The following is a 27,972-nucleotide window of genomic DNA, read 5'->3' on the forward strand; positions in this document are numbered from 1 at the left end:
AAGTACTTCAAAGCGGCAGCACCGTGTGGAGCCTGGGTCCAGACCCTGATCTCTGCATAGCGCTGCCACTTTGAAACATCACGTAGAGCCTGACGTTGGGCTTCCCACGGCATTTCAAAGTGACAGACCCCACATGCAACCCGGGGTCAGCAGCGGAGTCCCCATCTATGGCGCTTTTGCCTTTGAAGTTTTATGCTTCGAAGCTTTACACTTCAAAAGCGGAGTTGTCCTATCGACCAATCGAATAGTCAATGCAACATTCATCGACTATTTGATTAGTCAATTACTCGCAATTTAACAGTAACAGAGCAAAAATTACAGGAGACAATTAAAAACTGTTGTCCTATTTTCAATAAGTCAGAACAGACGTGTAGTAGATGCTGACAAAACAAGGTAGTAAACGAGGTGAGACAAGAAAAAATACACATAATAAAGCTTTTTTAAAACTAAGTACTTAGAGCTCTCTTGATTGCCTGAAAAGGAGTTTGTTTTCCTATTTGAAACTTCTATTTCTAACACAAGCAGAGTAGCAGTCTGTGTGTGAAGCATACGGAATATTCATTGAATTATGAAAAATAAGCGAGGCTAACAATTATTCACACAGAATTTTCATTTTCCTTCACTATTTGAATGTGTTCTGGTTTATTGTGGCAGTTTTTTAAGTGACAATGGAATATTTTTTTAAAAGATTGTCTTGTTCTTCATTGGCATTCTTATACAACTTATTTTAGATTATATGAAGAGGTTTTAAAACATCAAGGAAAATCTCTATAGTATTTAGGAACTTCCATTAAAATGATTTATATTTACAGAAAATGAATGGAAGTATGATGGAATTATGCTTTAAAGATCATATTTCACTCAAACTTAATAGACTAAATTACAATCAGATGTCGTGAATATGAATCAGTTGGTAAACTACATTTTTAATTCCATGTAAAAATACAAAACCATTATTTGATCAGTCAGTGGTGCTTAGAGTGCATACTATTAAACTATTTTCTACATTACTTTTTTTTTGGTTACCAGGATACGAGACAAAGCTTAACAAGGTCTGCTTGTGCATAGCAATTTGTCTGTCATATTAGAAGGATCTGAGATCAAAGTTATTGATTTGAAACCGCTGTTAATAATGCTATTTAATAGCAGGTGCTGTTAAAGAAAATGTGTATTGAAAACTTTCTGCACTTACCATAGTTATGGTCAGTCTTGAACTCTCTGATGAAATCCATTGCAAGGGAATAGGTTCTTTGGGAAGTGTGCCACCAAAAAGGTTTTACAATATTCGTCAGCATTTCAGCAGCCACTGCTTAGTGAAATTGACAGCTTAAACTACACCTTAAAATTCAAGCACAAGTTGTGGTTTATATTTAACTAGAGGCATTGCTCAGGGCCTTAACTGAAATATTTTTTTCATTTAAATCACTGCTCTGTATTGGGGTTGAGGGATGAGGAGTTCAGTATGCAGGCTGCCCTAGAAGCTTGGGGCCAGGTGAAAAGCACCTGTCTATGATAGGGATGTCGATGTGTAAACAATAAGCCTAGGCAGGGGAGGCTGCTGCAAAGCAGCCTCTGTCTGCGGCGGGCCCAAGATCCACGCAGACACGGGCTGCTCTGCCTCCCACAGAGCAATCTCTCTGCACAGTGAGCCTAGGCCTGCCGCGGACAGAGGCTAGTTCCCAGCAGCAGCCCTTGTCCTTGGGGTGGGGGTGTGTCTGAGCTACACACACACACACACACACACACACACACACACACACACACACACACACACACACACACACACACACACACACACACACACACACACACACACACACACACACACACACACACACACTGTCTCTCTTAATTTTATAGCAGCTAGCTGTCCTTTTCTCTAACCCTGCCTTCAGTTACCCTAGTGGAGTTATAGTTGTCCTGCTCCCCATCTCTGGCAGCTTACTGCCCTCCTCTGGTCATTGTACAGTATAACTGTCCCTGCAGGCAGACCCCTCCTTTTCCATTTTATGAGGAAAATGTCACATTTGAGGCACATCTCATTGTCCTGGCATGACCAAACCCTTACCATGGTTTAAGTTATGATAAGAGAAAACTGAATACCAAATTGGTGGTCCTAGCTCTTCCTGTTTAAGAGGAGTTCTTGAACAAACAGATACCGGCCCATGGACCAGCTCCAGGTTCCTAGCATTAGCTCTTGACAGGCTGCTGCCAGTATATTTACCTGCACCTCCGCAAGTACAGGTGATTGCAGGTCCTGTTGGCGTTCCCGGCCAATGGGAGCTGTGGGATGTGATGTCACAGTCCAAACCGCTTCCTGCATTTCCCATTGGCATGATGAACCGCAGCCAACGGGAGCTGCAATTGCTTGTTCCTGCAGAGGCGCAGGTAAATATAGTGGTGGGGGCTTGCCAGAGGCTAACCCTGGCACACTGCTGCCATTTTATTGCCAAACTCTGGGGCAGACTCACACCTCAGTTTTCTATAAACTAAATATTTGTGTATAGACAAGCCCTAAATCTCATTGAAAGTTAGGTTCATAAGAACATAAGAACGGCCGTACTGGGTCAGACCAAAGGTCCATCTAGCCCACTATCCTGTCTACCGACAGTGGCCAGCACCAGGTGCCCCAGAGAGGGTGGACCGAAGACAATGATCAAGCGATTTGTCTCCTGCCATCCCTCTCCAGCCTCTGACAAACAGATGCCAAGGACACCATTTTATCCCCTGGCTAATAGCCTTTTATGGACCTAACCTCCATGAAATTATCTAGCTTCTCTTTAAACTCTATTATAGTCCTAGCCTTCACAGCCTCCTCTGGCAAGGAGTTCCACAGGTTGACTACACGCTGTGTGAAGAAGAACTTTCTTTTATTAGCTTTAAACCTGCTCCCCATTAATTTCATTTGGTGTCCTCTAGTTCTTCTATTTAGGGAACTAATAAATAACTTTTCTTTATCGGCCCTCTCCATACCACTCATGATTTTATAGACCTCTATCATATCCCCCCTAAGTGTCCTCTTTTCTAAACTGAAAAGTCCTAGTCGCTTTAACCTCTCCTCATATGGGACCCGTTCCAAACCCCTTATCATTTTAGTTGCCCTTTTCTGAACCCTTTCCAAGGCCAAAATATCTTTTTTGAGGTGAGGAGACCACATCTGTACACAGTATTCAAGATGTGGGTGTACCATAGTTTTATACATGGGCAGTAAGATATTCTGGGTCTTATTTTCTATCCCTTTCCTAATAATTCCTAGCATCCTATTTGCCTTTTTGACCGCCACTGCACACTGCGTGGAAGTTTTCAGAGAACTGTTCACGATAACTCCAAGATATTTCCTGATTTGTCGTAGCCAAATTAGCCCCCATCATACTGTACGTATAGTTGGGGTTATTTTTCCCGATGTGCATTACTTTACCCTTATCCACATTAAATTTCATTTGCCATTTTGTTGCCCAATCACTCAGTTTGGTGAGATCTTCTTGGAGTCCCTCACAGTCTGCTTCTGTCTTGACTATTCTAAACAGTTTGGTATCATCTGTAAACTTTACTACCTCACTGCTTATCCCTTTCTCCAGATCATTTATGAATAAGTTGAAAAGGATTGGTCCCAGGACTGACCCTTGGGGTATGCTACTAGTTACCTCTCTCCAATCTGAAAATTTACCATTTATTCCTACCCTTTGTTTCCTGTCTTTTAACCAGTTCTCAATCCAAGAAAGGTCCTTCCTTCTTATCCCATGGCCATGTAATTTACACAAGAGCCTTTGGTGAGGGACCTTGTCAAAGGTTTTCTGAAAATCCAAGTATACTATATCTACTGGATCCCCTTTGTCCGCATGTTTGTTAACCCCTTCAAAGAACTCTAACAGATTAGTAAAACAGGATTTCCCTTTACAGAAACCATGTTGACTTTTGTCCAACAAATTATGTTGTTCTACATGCTTCACAATTTTATTCTTTACTATTGTTTTGACTAATTTGCCCGGTACTGAAGTTAGACTTACCGGTCTGTAATTGCCAGGATGGCCTCTAGAGCCCTTTTTAAATATTGGGGTCACATTGGCTACCTTCTAGTCATTAGGTACGGAAGCCAATTTAAAGGATAGGTTACAAACCAAAGATAATAGCTCAGCAATTTCCCATTTGAGTTCTTTTAGAACCCTTGGATGAATGCCATCCAGTCCCGGAGATTTGTTAACATTAAGTTTTTCTATTTGTTCCAAAACCTCCTCTAATGATACTTCAATCTGGGACAGTTCCTCAGATTCATCACCCACAAAGGACAGTGCAGATTCAGGAATCTCCCCAACGTCCTCAGCCGTGATGACTGAAGCAAAGAAATCATTTAGTTTCTCCGCAATGGCTTTATCGTCCTTGATTGCTCCTTTTATAGCTCGATCATCTAGGGGACCGACAGGTTTTTTAGCAGGCTTCCTGCTTCTAATGTACTTAAAAAACATTTTGTTATTTCTTTTTGAGTTTTAGGCTAGCTGTTCCTCAAAATCTTTTTTTGCTTTTCTTATTACATGTTTACACTTGATTTGACAGTGTTTATGTTCCTTTCTATTTATCTCACTAGGATTGGACTTCCACTTCTTAAAAGATACCTTTTTGTCCCTCACTGCTTCTTTTACATGGTGGTTAGGCCATGGTGACTCTCTTTTAGGTCTCTTGCTATGTTTTTTAATTTGGGGTATACATTTAAGTTGGGCCTCTATTATGGTGTCTTTAAAAAGTTTCCATGCAGCTTTCAGGGATTTAGCTCTAGCCACTGTGCCTTTTAATTTCTGTTTAACTAACCTCTTCATTTTTGTGTAATTCCCCTTTTTTAAATTAAATGCCAGGGTGCTGGACTGCTGAGGTGTTCTTCCCACCACAGGAATGTTGAATGTTATTATATTATGGTCACTATTCCCAAGCGGTCCTGTAACAGTTATATCCTGGACCTGATCCTGCACTCCACTCAGGACTAAATCGAGAATTGCCTCTCCCCTTGTGGGTTCCTGCACTAGCTGCTCCAAGAAGCAGTCATTTAAGCCATTGAGAAATTTTATCTCTGCTTCTCTTCCTGAGGTGACATGTATCCAGTCAATATGGGGGTAATTAAAATCCCCCATTATTATAGAGTTCTTTATTTTGGTAGCCTCTCTAATCTCCTTTAGCATTTCAATGTCAGTATCGCTGTCCTGGTCAGGTGGTCGGTAATATATCCCTACTGCTAATTTCTTCTTATTGGAGCATGGAATTTCTATCCATAGCGATTCTATTGAACATGTTGATTCTCTTAATATTTTTATTTCATTTGATTCTACATTATCTTTCACATACAGTGCCACTCCGCCACCCACCCGGCCTGCTCTATCCTTTCTATATATTTTATATCCCGGGATGATTGTGTCCCACAGATTTTCCTCATTCCACCAGGTTTCAGTGATGCCTATTATGTCAATCTCCTCATTTAATACGAGGTACTCTAGTTCACCCATCTTATTAGTCAGACTCCTAGCATTTGTGTACAAGCACTTCAAAAATTTGACACTGCTTATTTGTCTGCCCTTCCCTGATGCATTGGGTTCCTTTGTATGCGGTTGTTTGTCTGCTCTGGCCCATGGTTTGCCCTCTCCTCTCCTCTCTTTCTGACTACAGCCTAGAGAATCTCTATCAATGGAGTCTCCTCTAAGAGAAGTCTCCCTCCAATTTACAGGCATCTCCGCACCAATTGGCTTTCCCCCATCTCTTAGTTTAAAAACTGCTCTACGGCCTTTTTAATGTTTAGTGCCAGCAGTCTGGTTTCACCCTGGTTTAGGTGGAGCCCATCCTTCCTGTATAGGCTCCCCCTCTCCCAAAAGTGTCCCCAGTTCCTAATAAATCTAAACCCCTCTTCCCTACACCATCGTTTCATCCACGCATTGAGACTCTGAAGCTCCGCCTGCCTACCTGGCCCTGCCTACCTGTTCCCATGTTTCTTAAGTTTCTTTTGAAAATGGGATTTAGGTTTGCAATACACTTAGACACTCTGGAAAATTTTACACTTGATCAGGATAATATTATAGGACTATGTACATATAACTGAAATAATATTGATTGCAGTGTTGTTATAGCTATATTGGTCCCAGGATATGAGAGACAAGGTCAGTGAGGTACTACTTTTTCCAGACCAACTTCTGTTGGTGAAAGAGACAAGGTTTTGAGCTATACAAAGCTCTTCTTCAGGGTATATCTACAGTGCAATAATACAGGCACAGTTGGACATGTTGGCTGACTTAGGCTTGTTGGGCTTGGACTGGAAGGCTATAAATCGGCACTGTAGTTGTTACGGCATAGGCTGGAGCTCTGGTTCTGGGAGCTTCCCCTTCATATGGACAGGAGTTGGGTTCAGAAGGTCATCACCGCAATTATATAGCCCAGCGAGCCCGAGTTAGCTGACGCAGGTCAAGCACTGGTGTTTTAATACAATGTAGACATGGTGAAACTCAAGAACTCTCTGTAACTCAAAACCTTTTCTTTCATCATCAGAAGTTGATCCAATAAAAATATTACCTCGCCTATCTTGTGTCCAGAATAATCTTGAGTTTTTATGTGCTTTCGGGGGGGAGGGGAGAATGAGTATTCTCAATATATCAGAAAAAAGTAGTCATTTTGTGTCAAAGAAAAGAGTTAAGGATTATATTATAGTCAGAAAATGAACACTGATAAAGTCTATTATAAATCTATGGAACATGTTTTCATTCCACCTTATTTTTTGATAGATGAGAGAGATTTCTTGTGGGTTATCTTTGTTCAAACTCATAAAAGGGGGAGTAAATTACTCCTGTATCAGAATGGCCCCTGAGGCTAATGTGGTTACAAAGTTACTGATATATCAAATAAGATTTTAGGAAGGCTTTGTATAGTTGCAGGATTTAGTGCCATAGGCAGTCATTGTGTTTTGTTCCTATATTACAAGCCAGTGACAAACTGTCAGATACAGGCAGTCCCCGAGGTACGCGGATCCGACTTATGTCCGATCCGCACTTACGAACCGGGCTTTTCTCGCCCCGGAGGATGCGGGTGTGGGACCACCCAGACGCGCCGAGGTCCCGCTGCCCTCGTCCTCCGGGGCGAGAAAAGCTGCTCCGCGTTTCCCTGGTTTGCTGGGGGGGGGGGGGGGGGCAGCAGACCAGGGAGACACGGAGCAAAGCCGCGGAGGACCCGGGTGGCCGGACCACGGCGCGTCTCGGTCCCGCCGCCCGCGTCTTGATGGTCTGCTGGGGGGGGGGGGGGGGGGGTAACTAGTGCGCCCTCTTCCCCCAGCAGACCAGGCTTCAGTTTCAGCAGCGGCTGAATCAGGACGCCTGGGGCAGAGCAGCTGGGGTGCTGCTGGGTTGGGCAGTTTCTCTGCCCCGGGCTTCCTGGAATCAGCCGCTGATCAGTTTCAGCAGCAGCTGACTTGGGGACACCTGGGGTAGAGCACCTGGGGTGCTGCCGGGTTGGTCCCCGCAGCGCTGAGGTGCGGCGCTGCGGAGACCTACCCAGCAGCGCCCCAGCTGCTCTGTCCCAGGCGTCCAGATTCAGCTGCTGTTGAAACTGGTCAGCAGCTGATTCCAGGAAGCCCGGGGCAGAGAAACTCTGCCTCGGGCTTCCTGTAGTCAGCCGCTGGTCAGTTTCAGCAGCGGCTGAATCTGGATGCCAGTTCCAACTTAAGTACAAATTCGACTTAAGTACAAACCTACAGTCCCTATCTTGTACGTAACCCGGGGACTGCCTGTATTGAGTGCTTGTGGAAGTAGAATCCGAAAAATGGATGTCATTTTACTGTGCTATGTGTGGCAAATACTAATCCGAACAATGCCTTATTAGTAGTTTATACACCTGACAGTATTATGATGGCAGTTTGCCATTATCAGTAGCTGGGAAATTGGTAATTAGCCAAGTGACAGTAATCCTTCCATGGATACTATCAACAGAAAGCATAATGACAGTCTGCTCCTGAATGAATAGTAACTTACTGCTGGGTTAGTTGGGAAACTTGAACAGTGTATAGAAGATAAAATCATTAGTCAAATATTAACCCAGGAACCCTAAGCTGAAACTAAATTGAATTTCTATAAAAGTTGTAAAGCTCCCTGTCTTCCTGCTTCAAGAAGCTTTTTGTAGTAACCTCTGTGTTTAACAAACCTTTCCGCCTGTCATTGGGAATGGAGGGAAATAACAATAGCACTTAACCCTGTTTTTGAAGATGTCCCCTTTTAATAAAGATAACATGCAGCTTGATTCCAGGTTCTTTTGTTATTTCCCCAAAGGTTGTACTGTCTTCTGAGAGAGAGAGTTTGCCTTGGGAACTCACCTGGTACATCTTAAAAGCATTTTGTTTTGATTTTCTTCTTGGGTGTATTGTTTAGTAAGTGCTAAATTCTTTGCTTGGATGGTCTCTCTCTCTCTCTCTCTCTCTCTTTTTAAGGCATTGGAACAATGTGCAGCCACTTGGAGAGACTGTAAGATGATATAGCCTACAGTATTACCATTATGGAGCTGGCAGTCAGCTCTACAGTATTTATCCTTGATATGTAGGTATTGGAGACACAACTGGCTCATGCTATAAAAGCAAAATATATGCTGACTAGTAGGGAAAAAATCTTGGAGAAGATGGGCAGGAATTCTGCTTGCATTTCATATCATGTGAGAAGTATAATCCACATGCCCCAAAAGGGTAAATGTGAGCCTGAGAGAACAGAAGTGCTTCCTGGCTACACATGGGCAAGGTTGAACCGATAAAAAAGCCTCCTTGAGTGGTTATTTTACAGAAAGGAAGTTGCAAGCAGATGAGAGTTGTCAGGAGAGAGTCAACAATTGTACCTAAGAATAGTGATGAAAAGAGGAACTCAGCAGGGAGAGTAAGCCCTGAGGACCTTGCTTGACTAGTGAAGGCAAGTGGGCAAGAGAAATAGGCAGTCTCTGGAAGTGGAGTAGACTCCAGGGGGTAATCCCTGATAAAAAGGTTGGATTTGGACATTGGATTGGGTTTATATTTTTAGTTTGAGCTTTTTGTTAAGATACTTCACAGGAGGCCCTGAGAGTGCTGACCCAGAGAGAGAAATGAGTCTAGAGAAGGCCAGAGAGAGACTGAGAAAGGAAGAAGTCCAAGGCGGCAGCAACAGGGAACTGTGAGGAGTAGACTTTGGTTGTGCTGGCTGTAGGATTTCTGGGTGGGAACCTGGTGCAGTGAGAGGGACTGATTTCCACTATTAGTCCTGGAGGCAAAGGTTCGTGAAGTCCCCCTATGTTAGTGGTAAGGACAGTGGAAGCCCTGGGACAGAGTGCAAGGAGCACAGGGCCCAGACTTTATAAAAGGATGTTAGATTATATTTATGGGATTCTGTTACCCTGGAAACGTACTAGTGTACTAGAATTATGGCCTGTCTGAGTCACCGGATGAGAAGTCCAGTTTTCGATTAGAATACCTGCTTGAAAAGGGATCCTGGTGGCAGGCTGCTAAAAGCCTGATTGCCACAGGGTTGGTAGGCTCTGTGCAGCTCCCAGGAAGTGATCAGTATGTCCCTCCAGCTCAGAGGCCTAGGAGTGGCCACAGAGACCCCATATGCTTCCTTCACCCCGTGTGCTGGCTCCCCAGTTCTCATTGACCGATTGGAACTGTGAGAGCACAATTGCAGGTGGGGGCAACATACAGATCCAACATCTCACACCTCTGCCTAGGAACTGGATGAATAGGTCATCATGATTTCTGGGAGCAACCTGATGTAAGGGCTACCCTGACACCCCTGCCCCAGCTCTGAGCCCTTTTCTGCATTCCAAACTCCTTGGTCTCAACCTGAAGTCCCCCCCTTGCACTCTAAATCCATCATCTCTGACCCTATTCCAGTGCCCATGCCCTCAGCTGGAGCCATTAGCTTCCTGCAGCTCAAATACCCTCCCTGCAGCGTGGAGCCTCCTCCTGTACTGTGAACCCCTCATTTCCAGCCCCACTGGAGAGCACCCCCATCCTAGAACTTGTATCCCTTCCCGCACCTATTGCCTCAATATGGAATTGCTGCCCATACTCCAACTCCCTTTGCCTGAGCTTAGCACCCCCTTCTGCACCTCCCAACCCTCATTCCTGGCCCCACCCCAGATCCTGCACCCCCAGCAGGAACCCTTACCCTTTCCCATACTCCAACCTGCTGTCTCAGTCTGGAGCTGCCGCCCGCACGCCGAACCTTTTGGCTCCAATGCCCCCTTCTATATTCCAAAACTCTCATTCCTGGCCCCACTTCAAAGCCCTCACCCAACCTCCCCGCCCAGTAGTGAAAATAATTGTGAGTGAGAGTGTGAGAGAGCGAGAAATGGAGGGAAGAAAAATAGAGTGGATGGGGAAAGGATATTTGGTTTTGTGTGATTAGAAAGTTGGCAGCCTACCTTAGCTCTTTAGGTGGCAGCTGTAACTTGATAGTTATTAAATCTAAGATGAAGTAGGAAGTTGGGATTTCCTCTCATGTGGGTCCTCAGCAATCACCTCAGTGACCTTCCACCCAGATTCAGTTTTTCTTGGACTATCATGATCAGATAACTTTGGTCTCCCCCCCCTTTTTTCCCCCTTCAACAGAATTTTTTCGCGGGTTTTTTTTTGGGAGGGGGGGGGGTGTTTGGTATTTTTGTTTCAACCATCTGGCAACCCTAGCTGACAGTAAAAGTACTTCATGACCCCAGGAAGGGGAACCAAAATCTGAGCCCATGCAAGCTCCCCGCCTTTGGTGCGGGGGCAAAATCTTGAGCTCCACTGCTCTAGGGAAGGGAGGGAAATCAAAGCTGAAGCTCAAGGACTTCAGACAGGCAGTATTTAATCTGAGACCCACCAACCAGGGCTGAATGTGGAGCTTGGGCTTCAGCCCTGGCCCGGCAAATCTAAACCAGCCACTCTAGAGTCCTGACCCACAGTTTGAGAAACCACTGTCTTAAGGTAAAAACGTTACAGAGGAAACGTGCAACATAATAACAATACATGTTCTTATACGCATGCTAAAAAGTCACCGAGTATTACCCATCAGTCTTCAGTGCCCTATTTATGCAAACTCTGAGGGGACTACCCTAGTATTTTGTAGTCTCTGTGGTTCATCTGAATGCCTCCCTTCTTTTTCTTTTTTTAAGTTTCTGTTGGAACTGTGGTAACTCTCCCACATGCAATAGAACATAAAAATTTGAACTATTCCTAACTGTAATCCTGTATGGTCTGCAAAAACTTCGCATGCAGTAGCTGTCACAGTTACACACAAAGTTATGAATCAGAGGTGGGCAATACTTTTTGCGGGAGGGGGAGGAAGAGGTTGGTCTGCAAATTTTGATATGTAGTGGGGGGCTGGCGCTGTACCCTCCAAAAGGGGTGGGGTCTCAGGCAGAAGTGGGGGAGCTGGGAGCCACAGAGAGGCAAGAGAGTGCGGGTGTGAAAGAGATACTGTGAGAGAGACCGATTTTGACACAGAGTGATTGTGTGTGGCAGTGTATAGGTGGTGATGACTGTGTGGCATAGAGACAGTGTCACAGACTGGGTATGTGTGACAATGACACAGAGGGCGTGTGTGCTGGCTGCTGCTTGGTAAATTTCTGAGAGAAGCCACGATCTGTCCCTTTAAGGGAACACTGTCCTACTCTGTTGTCATCCCCGTCCTCCCTTCCTCCCCATTCCCTCCGCTCTGTACTCCTGAGTCACTTAACATCAATGCTTCAGATCGGAGCAGGTCCGCTCTGTCTCCTTCTCCCCAACCCCTGCTCTGCAGAGATGGAGTGCAGGGGCACTCCCTTCGCCCCTCTATTCACCCCTTCCCCACTTTGCACAGCTAGCAGGAGAATCCTGGGGGCAGCTCCGCAGAGCAAAGTGTGGGGAGGAGCAGCTGAATACATGCTGCTGGCTGTAGGCATGCAAGGTCTGCTAATCAGCGAGGCGGGTTGGAGGTAAATGCTTGGTGGGCCGGATTCGGCCCCTGGGCCTGATTTTGCCCACCCCTGCCTTAAGAGCACTGGGAGTCTCAGGGTAGGGTAGTCACGTATCCTGTATTGAGATCTGCTAACTGGCCACTTGCCCTCATTATATACTTTTACCAAGTTCTTTAGTCTTTGTGTTATAACCTTTTCTTTTGGAAGGAATCTTTAGCCTGCTTGACTGCCTAGAGCAGGATGGAGGCAATGTTTATATATAATCAATGTCATTTTCTATGTCTGCAGTTAAAGGATGATCCTGTCTTACCCTGTAGGCATATTGCTGTGCAAATCACATTGTAATGGATCTATGGTCCTTAATGAGAAGAATAGGAAGATATGTCTATGCTTACCTGAACATTTCCCTTTTTTGTTTGTTTGAGTAATAAAGTCCACAAATCTAGTCCACCTTGGAGGCAAATGGATTTTTCAGAATAAAGATGGAAATTTATATCCAAGAACTGGGATTTGTTGTTGATAGATGGATTTTACCATGCTTTGCAGAAGGGAAAATTGTGTTTTTTTTTCCCCTGGGGATATATTTAAATAGAACCTATAATTTAGGAAAGTGGATTTGAATAATTCTGTTTGGGGAAGTTATCTCAATTGGGAGGAAACGTCAAAAGGCAAGGCATTCTCCTACTACCAGTGATTCATAGGCTTGTTTCTGCTTCCAACCTGTAACAGGCAGAAGTACCCATTGTGATTGATCTGTGGACCTTTTTGCTTGAAAAAGGGGGAAATTTTCAGGTGAACATGTATATATTTTCCTAATCCCATTTCAGAAATATGATTCAAGACCAGGTAGACAGACATTCAAACTTTATTGTTGGTTTTAAACAGTTGCTAGAGGCTATCTACTGATCAACTTCACTTGATTCAGGGCAAAGTGGAATGAAGAATTTGGAGTCTGTCGAGGGGATATAATTTGGCAACAAATCAATTGCCTGTACAGTGCACTTCATCTACACAAGTCTAACCCAAAAAGAAAACTTTGAACAGATTCTGCTGGACACTAGCCAGATTAGAAGCTATCAACTTCCCTCAACCTGCTGGAAATGAAAGTACTTACATACCTCACTAAACACCACAAGGGAAACTCTCTCATGTATATATTAAGAGCACTAAATTACTCATTCTGTTTAAAATATCTCTTCAGTCTGGATATGGGGATGATCTGTATTCCATCTCATCTTGCCTTACATAAAAGAGTGTTGCCGAGGCATTGGAAAGACATGCATCCTCTCCCATCTATAGTTGAAATTAAAAAAGAAAACATGCTTACATTAGGAGAGTCAACCTAATCTTGTCTTCGTGGGAGATGGTGCAAGACATCTTCACATTACAAAAATCCTTTCAGAGTAAGAGTACATTTTTAGGTTTGCATCTCTAGAGTTGTGAATCTCTTCATTTGCTACCTTTTCCCCACCTCTTTCTTCTTTTTCAGTTCTTTTCATTTCTCTTCCACTATTCTCTTCATAGACTTTTTTTCAGTCTTCAATTCAGACAGAAAGACACTTTTTATTAATTTCAGATAATTTTTCTGAAATTGTGAGCTCTTTGGAGCAGAGACTTGTGTTTGTCCAGAGTCTAATGTGATAGGGTCCTGATGTCTGAATAGGCCTCTCAGGCATTAAGATAATAAAAATAACAATATAATATGATGTTACTCTCTTTTTTTTGGGCGTGATTAGTAGAACTCTAGATCAGTTGGAAGCTTTAAATTTCCATCTACGTTTTTCCATAGATTGGTATTTTCTTCCATAATCAGAGTCTTTGCACAGACTTTCTCCAAACTTTTTTCTCTATATAAATGTTTACATTGTTTAATTGTAAAAAAGTTTAAAAAAAAAATCCCATGGGAAACAAAAATAATACTTTCATAAGAAGCACTGAGAATGGACATAGCCTTCAAAGAGTAAGGGACGTAGAAAGACTATTAAGATAAACAGTGAAATTCTTTATATGTATTGTAGGATTTAAGAAAGAGAAATATTCATTAGTTTATTAAGATGATAGTAAAGTAAGTAATTGTTCGCTACTTAGAAATGACTAAATTTGTACATGGTGGCTTCTCATTTGCATTTCATCAAAATGTTAACAGTGTATTTGTGGAAGATGTGTCTGTGTACTGCTGAGGTCGCAGTGGAGGAGACTGAAATTACTAAAGTGGTAAACAATTATTTGGCTTAAAATCAAGATAAAACAAATGGTAGCGATGGGAGTAGTATATGTGATTCAAGATAAAATAGTTTAATTGTTTAGAAAGAGATGTACTTGAAAAAGTGAAGGATAGTTGGTCAGGAGATAAGTATCAGCTTTGTAGACTTGGTAATTAGTGGTTAAGAATCCAATGGTGTACAACACCACTTCTTCACTTCCCAGAAGATTGATGCTGTGGTGGTCAATCTCCTGGATTTCGATTTAGTGGATCTAGTAAAGATCCACTAAATTGAATGCTGAGGGCACCCCATCGACGCTGGCACTCCTTGAGTTGCGAGGCGTAAGGGAAGTCGATGGGAGCATTTGCTCCTGTCAACCTCCCACTGTGGAGATGGAGCCAAAGTTCAAATTCAGATTTGTGGACTCCAGCTGTGCAATTAATGTAGCTGGAGTTGTGTATCTTAATTCGAACTTCCAAGTAAGTAAACACATGGCCTAAATGTTTTAGAGGAGAATTATGATAGAATAGGAGTATGTGAACTGATGAACTGAACTAGTACGGATCTTTAGTGGAGATGCACCAATTTATACCAGCAAAAGTAAATGGAACTACACTGAGTTACACTGGCTGAGGGTCTTTTGCACTGTATTTCAGTGGAAAATGATGCTTCCAAGTAAAAATCATGTTCAAGCTACATATTTTAATGAGCACTGGATTAGTTAATACTTGTTGTATTCCATGGTATGTATTCTATGTATTCCATGGAGTTTAATGTAAAAATAAAAGAAAATATGCTGTGTGTAATGAAAACAATTATTTAATGTTTAAGCTTTTTGTAATTGCTAATGTTTGTAACTTTTTTTGGTGAAAAATTAACTTTTTAAATGTCAGCTTCAACTTCTTTGCTTACTATCACTCAGCATTTGGGACCTCTGCTGTGCTGCCACCAGCCCACATTTTAAAAAGCTCTTTCTGTAGGACCTGTAAAAAGGATCTTTATTAGAAAGGCAGCAGTGAAGAAAATCGTGTTTTAGAACAATTTTTGTTTTTCTAGAACACTGTGTATTGCAGAGACCAGAAAGCCAAACAAAATTTGACCTATTAGCGTCCTGACTCTAACTTTTCTAAATCCAGGTCTCTGGCTACTACTCTGCAATGCCACCAGGATGTCAGTCATTTTTATTAAAGGTATTAATGAATAATTTTTATTAGAAGTAAAGCAATTTTTTTAATCAAATGAAACCATTTTATTCATGTAATAAGGTAACTCAGCATGTGTGGTTTAATAACATCATACTCACGCAGCCTGATCTAGACACTTAATAACAAAATATTTTTGAGCTGAATTTCATATATAAAAATATCTGCAGAACAGATCTGTTTTTCTGTTGTATTTAGCATGCTATTTTAAGTATTGAGAGCCAAAACCATCTTTCTATCATACATGAACAAATTACATCTCAGTATTTAGCTACTGTATTGTCATTTCAGTAAAATTACTTTTCCAGGATAGATTACGTGTACTGTCATGGTCCAGAGGGAAGACGGATCACTAGTCCAGAACTCTGTGCAGGAGTCCTGAAAAAAGAAAACAAATTTCTGTGCTTACTAGACTTTTTTCTTGTGTGAAAAATGATGCTGCATTCAGTTTCATTGTATTTGACATTCCACATATAAAAACTGTATTTCAACAAGTTGATGTGACACTTTGAGAACTTGCAGAAGTGATTGAAATTATCTCTTGTGCCATTCCCATCATTTTTGTAGGAGAGTATATTGCTATTCCAGTTGCCTGATTATTTAATACAAACTAGACTCATTCATAGTTCTTGGGCCATTCCATCTTTTGGACATACCTTTTAATGTAAGAAACTCAAGCAAAGTGGCTGTAAATTTCATTTATTGTTTATTACTTGGCGTTAGGGATGTAATCATGTAGTCGTTTAACCAATTAATTGAGAAGCAAAAGCTTATGGGTTAATGCTATAGACTACTTGCATTTCTTCCCCTCTCACCCACCCTCCCGCCCTACTTCCAGTAACATTTTTAGCAGGCTGGCCAGCAGCCCAGCTCAGTTTTGGCTTGCAATAGGTCCGGGACTTACCCCCCATTGCAACTCTGCTTTTAAAGCGTATTAGGAGATGGGTGGGCAGGCAGCCTGGCTCAGTTCTGGCTCACACTGGGTTGGGAGCTTAGATCCCTCTCCAAAAGGGGCTGCAGCCAGCCTGCACTGCTGCCTCTTTATCAGAAGCAGCAGCACAGGGTGACGGGCAGCCAGTCTGAGAGGGGAGCTGGTTTTTAAACTGGCTCTTCTTGTGGACCAGCTTCTGGCTGGTGCTCTGCGCTACTACCTCTGATACAGAGTCAGCAGCACAGAGTGGCAGGGGGCTCCTTGGGAGTGATGCCGGAGCACACTGGCTGACAGCCCCACTCTCGGGGACTACAGAACAGTTGACTAACCGATAAGAATTCATGAGGTTACTTGACTATTCAATTAACCGATATTTAACAGCCCTGCTTGGAATAGCTGATGAAATAAGCATTAGAGACTGGGTCTTTGCTTCCTTTGGTAATCCCTCATACCCAAAATTCCCATTGATGATAATGAAAGTTACAGGGATGTTTTGTGTCTAGAATAGATGCTTTTGTTTGCTGTTTTTGTTCTCTTCCATATCTTTCACCTTTTTTAGAGGTAATAGTTTCATGGTTTTCGTGTGAAAAATTAAGCTTTTTGGTACTGACTGAAGTAATGAGTACTTGCTGAATTACTGCTGAAGCATGCGTATGTTTTGAAAACAATTGTCGAACCATTGATTTTATGTCTATTTTTAAAATTCTTCCATCGGTTAATTTATTTAGATTTTATGGTCAAAATGTTGAGATGGATGACCAAAATACATAGGTGTCAGCATGTACATATGTAGTTTTTCACAAATCCTGAGCATTCCTGTGGAATTCAATGGAAATTGTTGGTGTTCAGCACTCTGAAAACTAGGCCATTTCATTTACAATATAGGTGCCTAACTATGTATTTAGGTGTCTATACTAGAACCTTAGACCTTAGTTAGTTCATTCTGTGCTTTTCAGCATATTGGGCTACTCATATTGCCCACATTTAAATGTTTTTGTTTTAAGATTACCACAATAAACCTCATATTTAAACATGAGCATTATATCTAGGCAAATAATGTATTGTACACAAGCACTTCTGTAGTTGCTGGCACATTGGCAATGTTTTTCTAATAAAAATGCAGATTATATTTTTCCTTTTGGTAACATTTTACATTTTATTTTTCTTACAGGTGATCTCTTTTTAATAATTCATGTTTCTGTCTGGATGATACTGATGAGCAGTCACATTATTTTAATGCAGTGCTTTTCTCATATTGCAATTTCTGTATACTCTACAATATATGATAAACTTTTATGTAGCTCTGAAATGCTATCTCTCTGGAAAGTATGCCATATTTTTTCATTCTTTGTAACCGACAAAGTCAAGATGGTTTTGCTTTTGCAGTCAAAATAGTGTGTTTATCCACTAATTTATCTAATTTATCCACGCGCATAATATTTATATAGCCATCTGTCAAAGCAATATTTTAGCAATCAATGTAACAGATGAGAATAGTAAAAGTTGATATAGAGAGGGAATTTCTACATTACTTACCTTTGAAGATAAAGTGATTAGATTTTGAAAAGCTTCATAGAAAATGTTGTAAGAGGTACAATTTGCATTTGTCTTTCCTGTTTATGCTTTGTGATTTTAGAAAAAATATATTTAATGTTTTCTGTCCAAATATTATACTAGGGCAGTTTAATAGTATGAGCTTATTCTCATGGGAGATGCAAGATTTAGCTAGATATACTTACTAAGGACCAAACTCAGATGTGTTGTACTGATTTCAGTGGAGTTTCTTTGTTTACCCCCAATTTTGAATTTATAGGGTGTCATTTTACAATCATCAAAGGTAATCATTTTCATATCAGAGGACATACTGAAGAAAAATTAGCCCTGCACAATATCAATTATGTTGATATTTATTGGGTATTTACAATATCCAATATTATATGGATAAAGACTGGCTAAATGGCATATCTCAAAAAGTAGTTTGTATATGTTAATAAGTAAATAGAGATTTTTTGGGGGGTGAGGGAAGGGAAGGGAGATTGTGCAGGGATTGGTACAAGGCCCAATGTTGTTCAACATTTTCATCAGTGATCTGAAGGTATATATAAAATCACCGCTGATAAAAATTTGTGGATGACACACAAAGAGTGTGAAAATAGTAAATAAAGATGACAACAAATGATGTGGATTGCTCGGTAAGCTGGGCCCAAGCAACAGAATGAATTTTAATACTGTCAAATGCAAAGTCACATATAGGAAAAAGGGAATACCTAAAGACTGGGGGGTGGCATCCTTGAAAACAATGGCTCTGAAAGGGATTTAGATATCATTGTCGAGAAGCAACTCAACATAGACTCCTGTTGTGATGATGAGCTATAAAGAGCTGATGTGATCATTAGATAATGGGGAGTAATGATTAGGACTAGGGAGGTGATTTTTACCACATTGGCAAGGCAAACACTGGTAAAATGTGTAGAGTTATACCCTGCATATTTTAAAGAGAGTGTTGAAAAACTAGAAAGGATGCAGAAGGAGACACAACAACAATTTGAGATCTAGAGAAAATGCCTTAGTCAGAAATTCAGAGTTCAATCTGTTAGGTTAGGTTATCAAAAAGAACAGAGAGAGATGACTTGATGAGTGTATACATCAGGGGTGGGCAAAAGGGCCACTGTGGGCCGAATCCAGCCTGCCAAGGGGGTGGATCCGGCCCGTGGAGTCCCTGCTGTTCCCCCGCCCTCTGGCTAGTTATGGCCTGGGGGCGGGGGAAGCGCGCAAAGCCTCCTCCCACCCTGCCAGGAACATGTGGCGCTTTGAAGTGCCACGCGCTGCTGCCAATCAGGTTCTGGGGGCTGGGGAGCTGTGTGAAGCTTCCTTCGCCCTGCCCCAGCTCTGTGAGGAGCCCGTGGCACTTCAAAGTGCCACATGTTCCTCGTAGGGCAGGAGGAGGCTTCCCGTGCATGCTCCCTTGCCCCCAGGCTCTTATTGGCCTGGGGGTGGGGGTGCATGCCAAGCCTCTTCCAGGGCATGAGTGCCTAGTGGGAAGGGGGCAAAGTGCTCCCTAATCCCCAGACCAATCGTGGGGTGGCACGGGGCCTTCTGGGGTGCCTTCTGGGGTGGCACGGAGCTACTTCAAACATTTTTGAAGTGGCCCCCGGGGAAAAGTTATTGCCCATCCCTGGTGTACATAATACAGGTTGAACTTCTCTTAACCAGGACACTCTGGTTCAGCAGCATCTCTGGTCCAGAAGGGAAGGGATCCCAGAAGGACCAGAGATGTTCCAGGACCAGAGTGTCCCATGGAAGGCTGGTGGCTGGGAGCCTTGTAGTGGAGCTGAAGCCTAGTAGTGGGACTGCTTTGTTGTAGTGAAACTGGGAGCCCAGCAGCAGGGCTGCCCCTGGTAGCAAAACTAAGAGCCCAGCGTCCTGCTAAATGGCAGGTCTAGGAGGCAGCAGTGGGGCTGCCCCGTTGGGCTGGGTGCCCGACCTCAGGGCTGCCTCGCAGCGGGGCCAGGAAACAGGAGTGGGGCTGCCCAGCGGTGCAACAAAGAGCCTGGCAGCTCTGCTTTTACCTGATGGAGCTATCCAGTGAGGCCGGGAGGCAGCAGGGCTGCCCTTCGAGGCTGAAGCTCAAGCGGGGCTGCCGCCCACCAGCGTAGCTGATCCCCTGCAGGGGCCGGGACTGGAGCCTGTGCTTGCAGCAGTGGGGCTGCCATGGTGGGGCAGGGAGTCCTGCGCTGAGGGATTGGCAGCAGGGGGAAGCTGACAGGGAGGCTGGCAATGAGGCCATGGCTGGGAGTGGTGGTGACAAGGGGGAAGGGGCCCAGAAATGACTTTCCCTGGGCTGGCAAAAATCTCTCTTCTGGAACCTTATAAAGTCCCAAGGTGCTGGACTGGGAAGATCCAACCTATAGTACCTTCCTAGGAGAAGATCCTGGGTACTGAAGATCTATTTTATCTAACAGAGAAAGGCATAAGAACAACAAAATCAGACAAAATTTGACAAGGTCCCTCGCCAAAGGCTCTTAAGTAAAGTAAGTTGTCATGGGATAAGAGAGAAGGTCCTTTCGTGGATTGATAACTGATTAAAAGACAGGAAAGAAAGGGCAGGAATAAATGGTAAGCTTTCTGAGTGGAGGGAGGTAACTTGAGGAGGGGGGTCCCCCCAAGGGTCTGTCCTAGGACCCATCCTATTCAACTTATTTATAAAAGGTCTAGAGAAAGGGGTAAACAGTTAGGTGGCAAAATTTGCAGATGATACCAAACTGCTCAAGATAGTTAAGACCAAAGCAGACTGTGAAGAGCTGCAAAAAGATCTCGCCAAATGAAGTGATTGGGCAATAAAATGGCAAATGAAATTTAATGTTGATAAATGTAAAGAAATGCATGTTGGAAAACGTAATTCCAGTTATATATACAATATGATGGGGACTAATTTGGCTACAACTACTCAAGAGAGAGATTTTGGAGTCATTGTGGATAGTTCTCTGAAAACATCCATCAGTGTACAGCAGTCAAAAAAGCAGCAGTCAAAAAAGCAAATAGAACATTAGGATTCATTTAAAAAGGGATAGAAAATATCTTATTGCCCCTATATAAATCCATGGTACGCCCACATTTTGAATACTGCGTACAGATGTGATCGCCTCATCTCCAGAAAGATATATTGGCTTTGGAAAAGGTTCAGAAAAGAGCAACAAAAATAATTAGGGGTTTGGAACGGGTCCCATATGAAGAAAGATTTAAAAGACTTGGACTTTTCATCTTAGAAAAGAGGAGACTAAGGGGGGGGTATAATAGAGGTCTATAAAATTGTGACTGTGTGGAAAAAATGAATAAGGAAAAGTTATTTACTTATTCCCACAATATAAGAACTAGGGGTCACCAAATGAAACTAATAGGCAGCAGGTTTAAAACAAACAAAAGGAAGTGTTTCTTCACTCAGCACACAATCTGTGGAACTCCTTGCCAGAGGATGTAGTGAAGGCTAGAACTTTAACAGGGTTCAAAAAAGAGCTAGATAGATTCATGGAGGTTAGGTCCATCAATGGCTATTAGCCAGAATGAGTAGGAATGGTGTCTCTAGCCTCTGTTTCTCTGGAGGTGGGTGACAGGGAAGGGAACATGTGAGGATTACCTGTTGTGATCCCTCCCTCTGGGGCATCTGGTACTGGCCACTGTCGGCAGACAGGATACTGGTCTAGATGGACCTTTGGTCTGACCCAGTGTGGCCGTTCTTATGTAAATTCAAATTAGAAATATAACACACATTTTTAGCCGTTGAGAACACTAAGCATTAGAAAAAATTCCAGAGGAAAGTGTTAAATTCTCTATCTCTTGATGTCTCCAGATCAAGACTGGGTCCCTTTCTGGAAGCTATATTTTAGTAAAAAACAGGTTATGCTTTAGTGAAATGCAAAGTGTTTGGCTCAGTACAGCGGGTAACTGAATGAATGAAATGCAGTGGCCTGTGCAATGCAGGTGGCCAAATGCGACAATCCTCTTTAAATTTATATAAAAAGTTTGTACTGTGAGTGTGCATATATTGTTCCTGGTCCTCGAACAAAAAGAAGACTTCACTTTCAAAGTTGTTAATCATTAATACCTTCAGAGTTGGTAAATCAAACAGTTCCATAAGACCCTTCTACAGCAGGCTACCTGTGATGGCTCTGTTATCTCACTTGTATCCCATTTCCTGAAACCATTAGTTTTATCAAACAATTAAAATGCTGAATTGATCGTACTCTGCTATTTCTTGCCTCACAAATTAGGGGAAAAAAGCCAAATATTTTGTAGATAAGCAGCTAAAACAACCCATCCAAATGTCATACTATATTTTAATTAAAGATCCTTTCTTTTTATAAAAGGAATCATCTTTTTCTAAATGGAGCTAATAGGATTTCTTCTGTTTACAGGGAACTTTTTTGCTTGGTTTTTTTCCTTTCTACAAGTTGAGTCTCAAATAGGGATATTAAGACTAATCAAGTTAATTGGCTTGCCCACCTGGCTCTTACTAAATTTAAACTGCAGAGCCACAGTTGGGATAGGTCCTGAATCCAGCCGTAGACAGAGGCTACTTTGTGGCAGGATCCCCCTGCTGCCTGAGCAGCCTCCCCTCCCTCCTCCTGCACTACTTCCTCTGATAGAGATAGCAGCGTTTATGGGGCGGGCGGGAGGGATGGCACCATGGAGACGTTGCAGGGTGGAATTGGCTTTTAAGCTGGCTCCCGCCAGCACCAGCTCCTGTTCCCCCCCACCCCTTGCTGCCTCTGATGCAGAGGCAGGAATTGGGGAGGGGGGAAGAGTAGTTGACTAGTTAACCAGTAAGCCTAGGTCAGGGGTTTCCAACCTTTTTATGCATAAGGTCACTTTTTTAATTTAAGCGCAATCCAAGATCTACCTGAAACCAAAATACCCTTGTCCTGCCTTCTTCCCGCCCCTCCTCTAAGCCCCCACTCCTGCTCACTCCAGTCTCCCTCCCTCCCTTTTCACAAGGTTGGGGCAGAGGGTTGATGTGCAAGCTCTGGCCTTGCTTTAAGGGATTTGGAGTGTGAGAGGGGCTCTGAGCTATAGGCATTTGGAGTGTTGGAGGGGGTTCTAGGCACAGGCTGTGGGAGGGCGTTTGGATGCAGGGGTGCTAAGGGTTCAAGAAGGGGTTTATGACTGGGGTAGGGTTTCAGGATGTGGAGCAGTGGGGCTAAGGCAGGCTCAATCCGGTTCTGGCCCTGCACCACTCCCAAAAGCAGCCAGCAAACTCCCTCCATTCCAGGTCCAGTTGTGCCCCCTCTCTGCTCTGTAGAGATAGGATAAAAGGTGGGATAGGAGGCACCTTGACATCAGCATCCCTCCTCTCCTTCCCTTGCCCTGCACAGCAAGCAGGAGGCTCCTGAGGGGACAGCTCCAAGGCAAGGGGTAAGAGATGTACAGCAGTGGGGGGAGGGGCAGCTGAAGTGCCAGGACTCTTGGCCAGACCTGTCAGGATCACCAGTCAGAGGCTCCAAGACCTACCAGTAGATCCTGATCTACTGGTTGGTGACCACTGGCCTAGGTTTATCGGTTACCGGTAGCCGACTACTTTCTTACTACTCTCAAAAGTTTTTTTCAACATGGGTTGACAGGGGAACCTGGCGTCGGTGGGGTGAGGTGTCTGGGGAGCTTCTGGCTGCAGCACCAGCAGCAGCCAGGGAACTCTAGGAACCCCCTCCCGGCAGCAGCAGGACTGGAATGGCCGGGCAGCTCTGACCAAGGAACCCCCTGTGGCAGCGAGATCATTGCAGCCAAGGCGCTCCGGCCAGGGAACCTCGACGGTGGGGCCAGTTGGCAGCTGAGGAATCCTGGTCCCAGCAGGGGAATCTCTGGTGGCAGTGGGGCTGGCCTAGCAACCCTGGATGTGGAATCCTGGGAAATCCCAGGCACAAACTGGTCCAGTGGCAGCTGCATGGCCTGGGGCCAGGGAACTGTGAGGAACCTCTGGAGATAGTGGGACTGGCAGCAGGGCTGATGGTGGCTGGGCAGCCCTGTCTGGAGAACCCCTGGGAGCCCCCAGTGTAGCTGGCAGGCAGCCAGCTGGGGAGCCTCAGATGGGCCAGATTTAGTGGGGCAGCAGCAGGGTGGCCAGTTTTGGGAGCCCCAGGGAGAGGAGCCGGCAGCAGGGCAGCCAGCAGGGGAACATTGACCTCCCCTGCTGTGGCAAACTCCCTGCTCTGGGATGGCTCAGGTCCTGATGGTGCTGGACCAGGGAGATCCAAAGGGCACTGAAAATTTTTAAAAAAGCCTGCGCTATGTCACAAAAATGCTTGGATAAACTTTTGAAATGATTATTTAAGAAAATGATTATTTTTCTCTCTCACTGCAAATATTAGAATAGTGTAAAGATCCTCCTCAGTTCTTTGTTAATGCACCCCATAAACACTTGCTTCTCTGGTTAAAAGGAAATTATAATCAGGTATTTTTAATTAAAACTCTAATACTTGGAATAATCACAAGAATATAGGTTGAGCTGCATACTGAGAGTATTGGATTCTGATAGGATGAAAATTAATCATTAGATAATAAGTAAAAAAAGAAACTTACCTTCCCCTCTGTTTTTAAGCATCAGTTTAGCAAATGCAATTTTCAAATGTAGCTGTTTTGTTTTCACAATTAACCATTCCTCGGGGAGAGACATACTTTTTATTGTTAACCCTTTCTCTTAATGTTATCAAGATGGAGAATGTGTTATATTAATTGGACCTGCTTCTGTAAGTACAAGCCTACTCCTAATTCTTTACAGTTCAGCATTCCAGCTAGTCAGCAAAGAAGAGGAGCTGAAATCAGAATATGTATGCAAGTTATACTGTTAAGTGCCTAAAAAGCAAACCACTCAAAGTCCCCATAATACTAAACAAATCATGGAACAGAAATTTAAAAATGGTTGAGCGCTAAACAGTGGCTAGTCACCTGCTTTTATATGTGGATGACGGGAAGAGGCTTCTCCCTTCTGCTCTGTTGTGCAGAGAGCTGTGTTCCCAAGTATTATGCTTCCTGAACTAGAGATGTAATAGTGTAGTCAATTAACCGAGTAACTGATAATCAAAAGCTTATAGGTTAATGCTACAGACTACACACATTCCCCTCCTCCCCTTCCAGTAAATTTTTTAGCAGGTTGGTCAGCAGTCCTGGCTCCCGCTGGGTCTGGAAGCTCAGACCCGCCTTAGACAGGGGCTGCTACCACTCCACCCTGCTGCCTCTTGCCAGAGGCAGCAGCATAGGGCAGCAGGCAGCTGGTCCATGATGGGAGCTGGTTTTTAAACTTGCTCCCCTCATGGACCAGCTCCCGCCTGGCACCCAGAGCTGATGCTCTGATACAGAGGCAGCAGCGTGAAGTGCCAAGGGGCTCCTCAGGAGTGAGGCCCGAGCACACTGGCTGCCAGCCCTGTCCCTGGGGATTATAGAATAGTCAACTAACTGATAAAAATTCATGAGGTTACTTGACTATTCAATTAATCAATATTTAACATCCCTATCCTGAACCAAAGCACTGATGGAATTTGTATTTCTATTGAAAGGGGGTGTAACTACTACATGTGCCACAGCAGCATGGGCGCTGCTAGATTACTGAGCAATGTAGGTTGGTTGATCTAAGTTTTCATCATAGACCAGGCCTGTCTAGTAAAGGATTGGAAGTTTGGTACGGTTCCATTGCACGCTAACTGACAGAGGGAAGAAACAGAGGGAAGAAACACGCGTTATTACTCCAGGAACTAAAATAATCATTGCCTCAGCTTATTCCCAGAGGGTATAAATAACTATACAGCAAAGTTATTTTGGAATAAAGGCCGTTATTCTGAAATAACTCTGCAAGGCTGTGTCTACACTGCATCTCTTTTCTGGAAAAGGGATGCAGATGAGACAAGTCGGAATTGCAAATGCAGCGGGGGATTTAAATATCCCCCGCTTCATTTGTATAAACATGCTGCCGCTTTTTTCCGTCTCGGGGCTTTGCCAGAGAAAAGCGCCAGTCTAGACGGGATCTTTCAGAAAATAAAGCCTTTTCCAAAAGATCCCTTATTCCTTATTTTAAGCGGAATAAGGGATCTTTCGGAAAAGGCTTTATTTTCCGAAAGATCCCGTCTAGACTGGCGCTTTTCTCCGGCAAAGCTCTGAGCCGGAAAAAAGCAGAAGTCATGTTTATACAATGAAGCGGGGGATATTTAAATCCCCCGCTGCATTTGCAATTCCAACTTGTCTCATCTGCATCCCTTTTCCGGAAAAGGGGTGCAGTGTAGACACAGCCCAAGTGTTTGCACAGCAATAGCGTTATTTTGAAATAATTTCGAAATAACGGGAGGCTCATTTCGACTTCTGCAAATCTCATTCTATGAAGAATAACTGCTATTCCGAAATGCAGTAAAACTCCAGTGGTCTGGCATCCACTGGTCCGGCACCATCTGTAACCCGGAAGTGCTCCTGGCAGCTGGACAATTGGAGCTGCTCTGCCCCAGGCTTCCCCGAGTCAGCCGCTGGTCAGTTGCAGCAACGGCTGACTTGGGGAAGTCTGGGGCAGAGCAGCTGGGGTGCTGCCAGGTTGGTCCCACAGCACCGAGGGGTACATCCCCCCCCCACTCCACCCCAGACCCCTCATAGCCCCCCCTTCCTAAAGGTGCCGGATTATCGGAAGTTTACTGTAATTACTTTGGAATAGGGGCTGTGTGGATGCTCCACTTCTGCTATTTTGAAATAACCCCTCACCATGGCCACTCTTAAGTTATTCCTCCTCAGTGCCTACTGGGGCTCTAAATTGAGATAGTATGTCTACATTAGGGAAGCCTGCCTTGGACTAATTTTGAAGCTTCCCTGTAGTATAATGTGCTATTTCGAAATAAGCTATTTCAGAATAACTGTTCTGGAATAACTTGTTCCGAAAGAAACGTTCAGTGTAAGCATAGCCACAGTGAACCCAGCTGCATCCTATCTGTGTCTAAGGCAAGCAGATTTCTTCTTGTTACTGCATCTGATGGAGGACTCTTCTCCTTCCTCAGTCATGAGTGTGCACCTTTCTGCAACACTGATTATTAAGATCGCAGTATAGCCTAAAAATATTTTAGATCTCTAGATGTGCACGTGAAAATAATTAAATATTCACACACACACACACACACACACACACACAGAGAGATTTTTAATGGAAAAGCATGAGCATTGTTTGTTTTTCAGCCAAACAAAAAACAAATGAACAAGCTTCTCCATGAATATATCAATAGCCAATATTTAAAGTCTGGGGAAATTTACATTTTTAAATTAATCTGAAATAATAGTATGGACCACATTTTTGCTCATTTTAATCAGGCAAGAAATTCCAATGACTTCTATTCATATTAATAAAGCACACAGGCCTTGGCTCAATGTATAAAAATCATTTACTATTACATGATCATATTATTCAATAATAGTAAATAAGGAGTCAATAATACGTGATTAATTCAGATCATTCATTATCACCACTTTATTCTAGTTTTTATAAATTTTGCAACCTCAGTAATTTTTGTCTTGGGTGAAAATTATTTCAGGATTTGTGCTTGTTTAGTAGTTTAACACAACTAGGAAACCACGTTCTTTTAATCATGTATGAGACACATGAAAGATCAGGGGTAAAGTTTCCCAGTGTACCCAAGTCCCATTTTCAACAGATTACTTAAGGAGTCTGTCTCATTGAAAATCAATGGAAATTAGGTTCCTAAATTAATTCAATCACATTTGAAGTCCATTCTTGGAACAATAACATGAGTATTGGTAGAAAAGCCTCCATGTAGGGTTTGTTTTAGTTTTATGAAGAAATATTAATTTCTTGAAAACCATTTTTATCATTCTAATCTAATGATTGAAGTGGTTACTGCTGCTTTATCTTTTCATCCGTAAACAGATCTCTTCCTTCACATTTTCACTTAAATGGAATGAGTTTGTAGTTATTGATAAAATGAAGAATCTTTTTGCAGAGTGATTAAGATCATGTGAATGCTGTTTTAATCACTTTAGGAGTGCAACCTTTATGTTTTATTGATCTGTTACTTCTTTGGTTTTTTTACTTAGCAGTTAAAAACCAAGCCACTTTTAAAAAGAGCTTAAATAGCATGTGAGATGCTGTCCTTTCACCAGACTTGATAGACCCGAAGTGTCACCTCAATGAAGGTCAAATTTCATGTAGCAATGATGGCAGTGTGGTTTAGCGACTAGGGCAGTGGCCTGGGATTCA

The 27,972-nt window shown here is 43.2% G+C and overlaps 1 protein-coding gene across 11 annotated transcripts in view; it reads left to right on the top strand.

Annotated features, from left to right (window-relative positions):
• Positions 1 to 27,972, top strand: part of PTPRM (protein tyrosine phosphatase receptor type M) — a 690,600-nt gene that overhangs the window by 204,196 nt on the left and 458,432 nt on the right. The window lies entirely within an intron of this gene.

Source organism: Pelodiscus sinensis, chromosome 2 (assembly GCF_049634645.1).
Source record: "Pelodiscus sinensis isolate JC-2024 chromosome 2, ASM4963464v1, whole genome shotgun sequence".
Taxonomy (NCBI): domain Eukaryota; kingdom Metazoa; phylum Chordata; order Testudines; family Trionychidae; genus Pelodiscus; species Pelodiscus sinensis.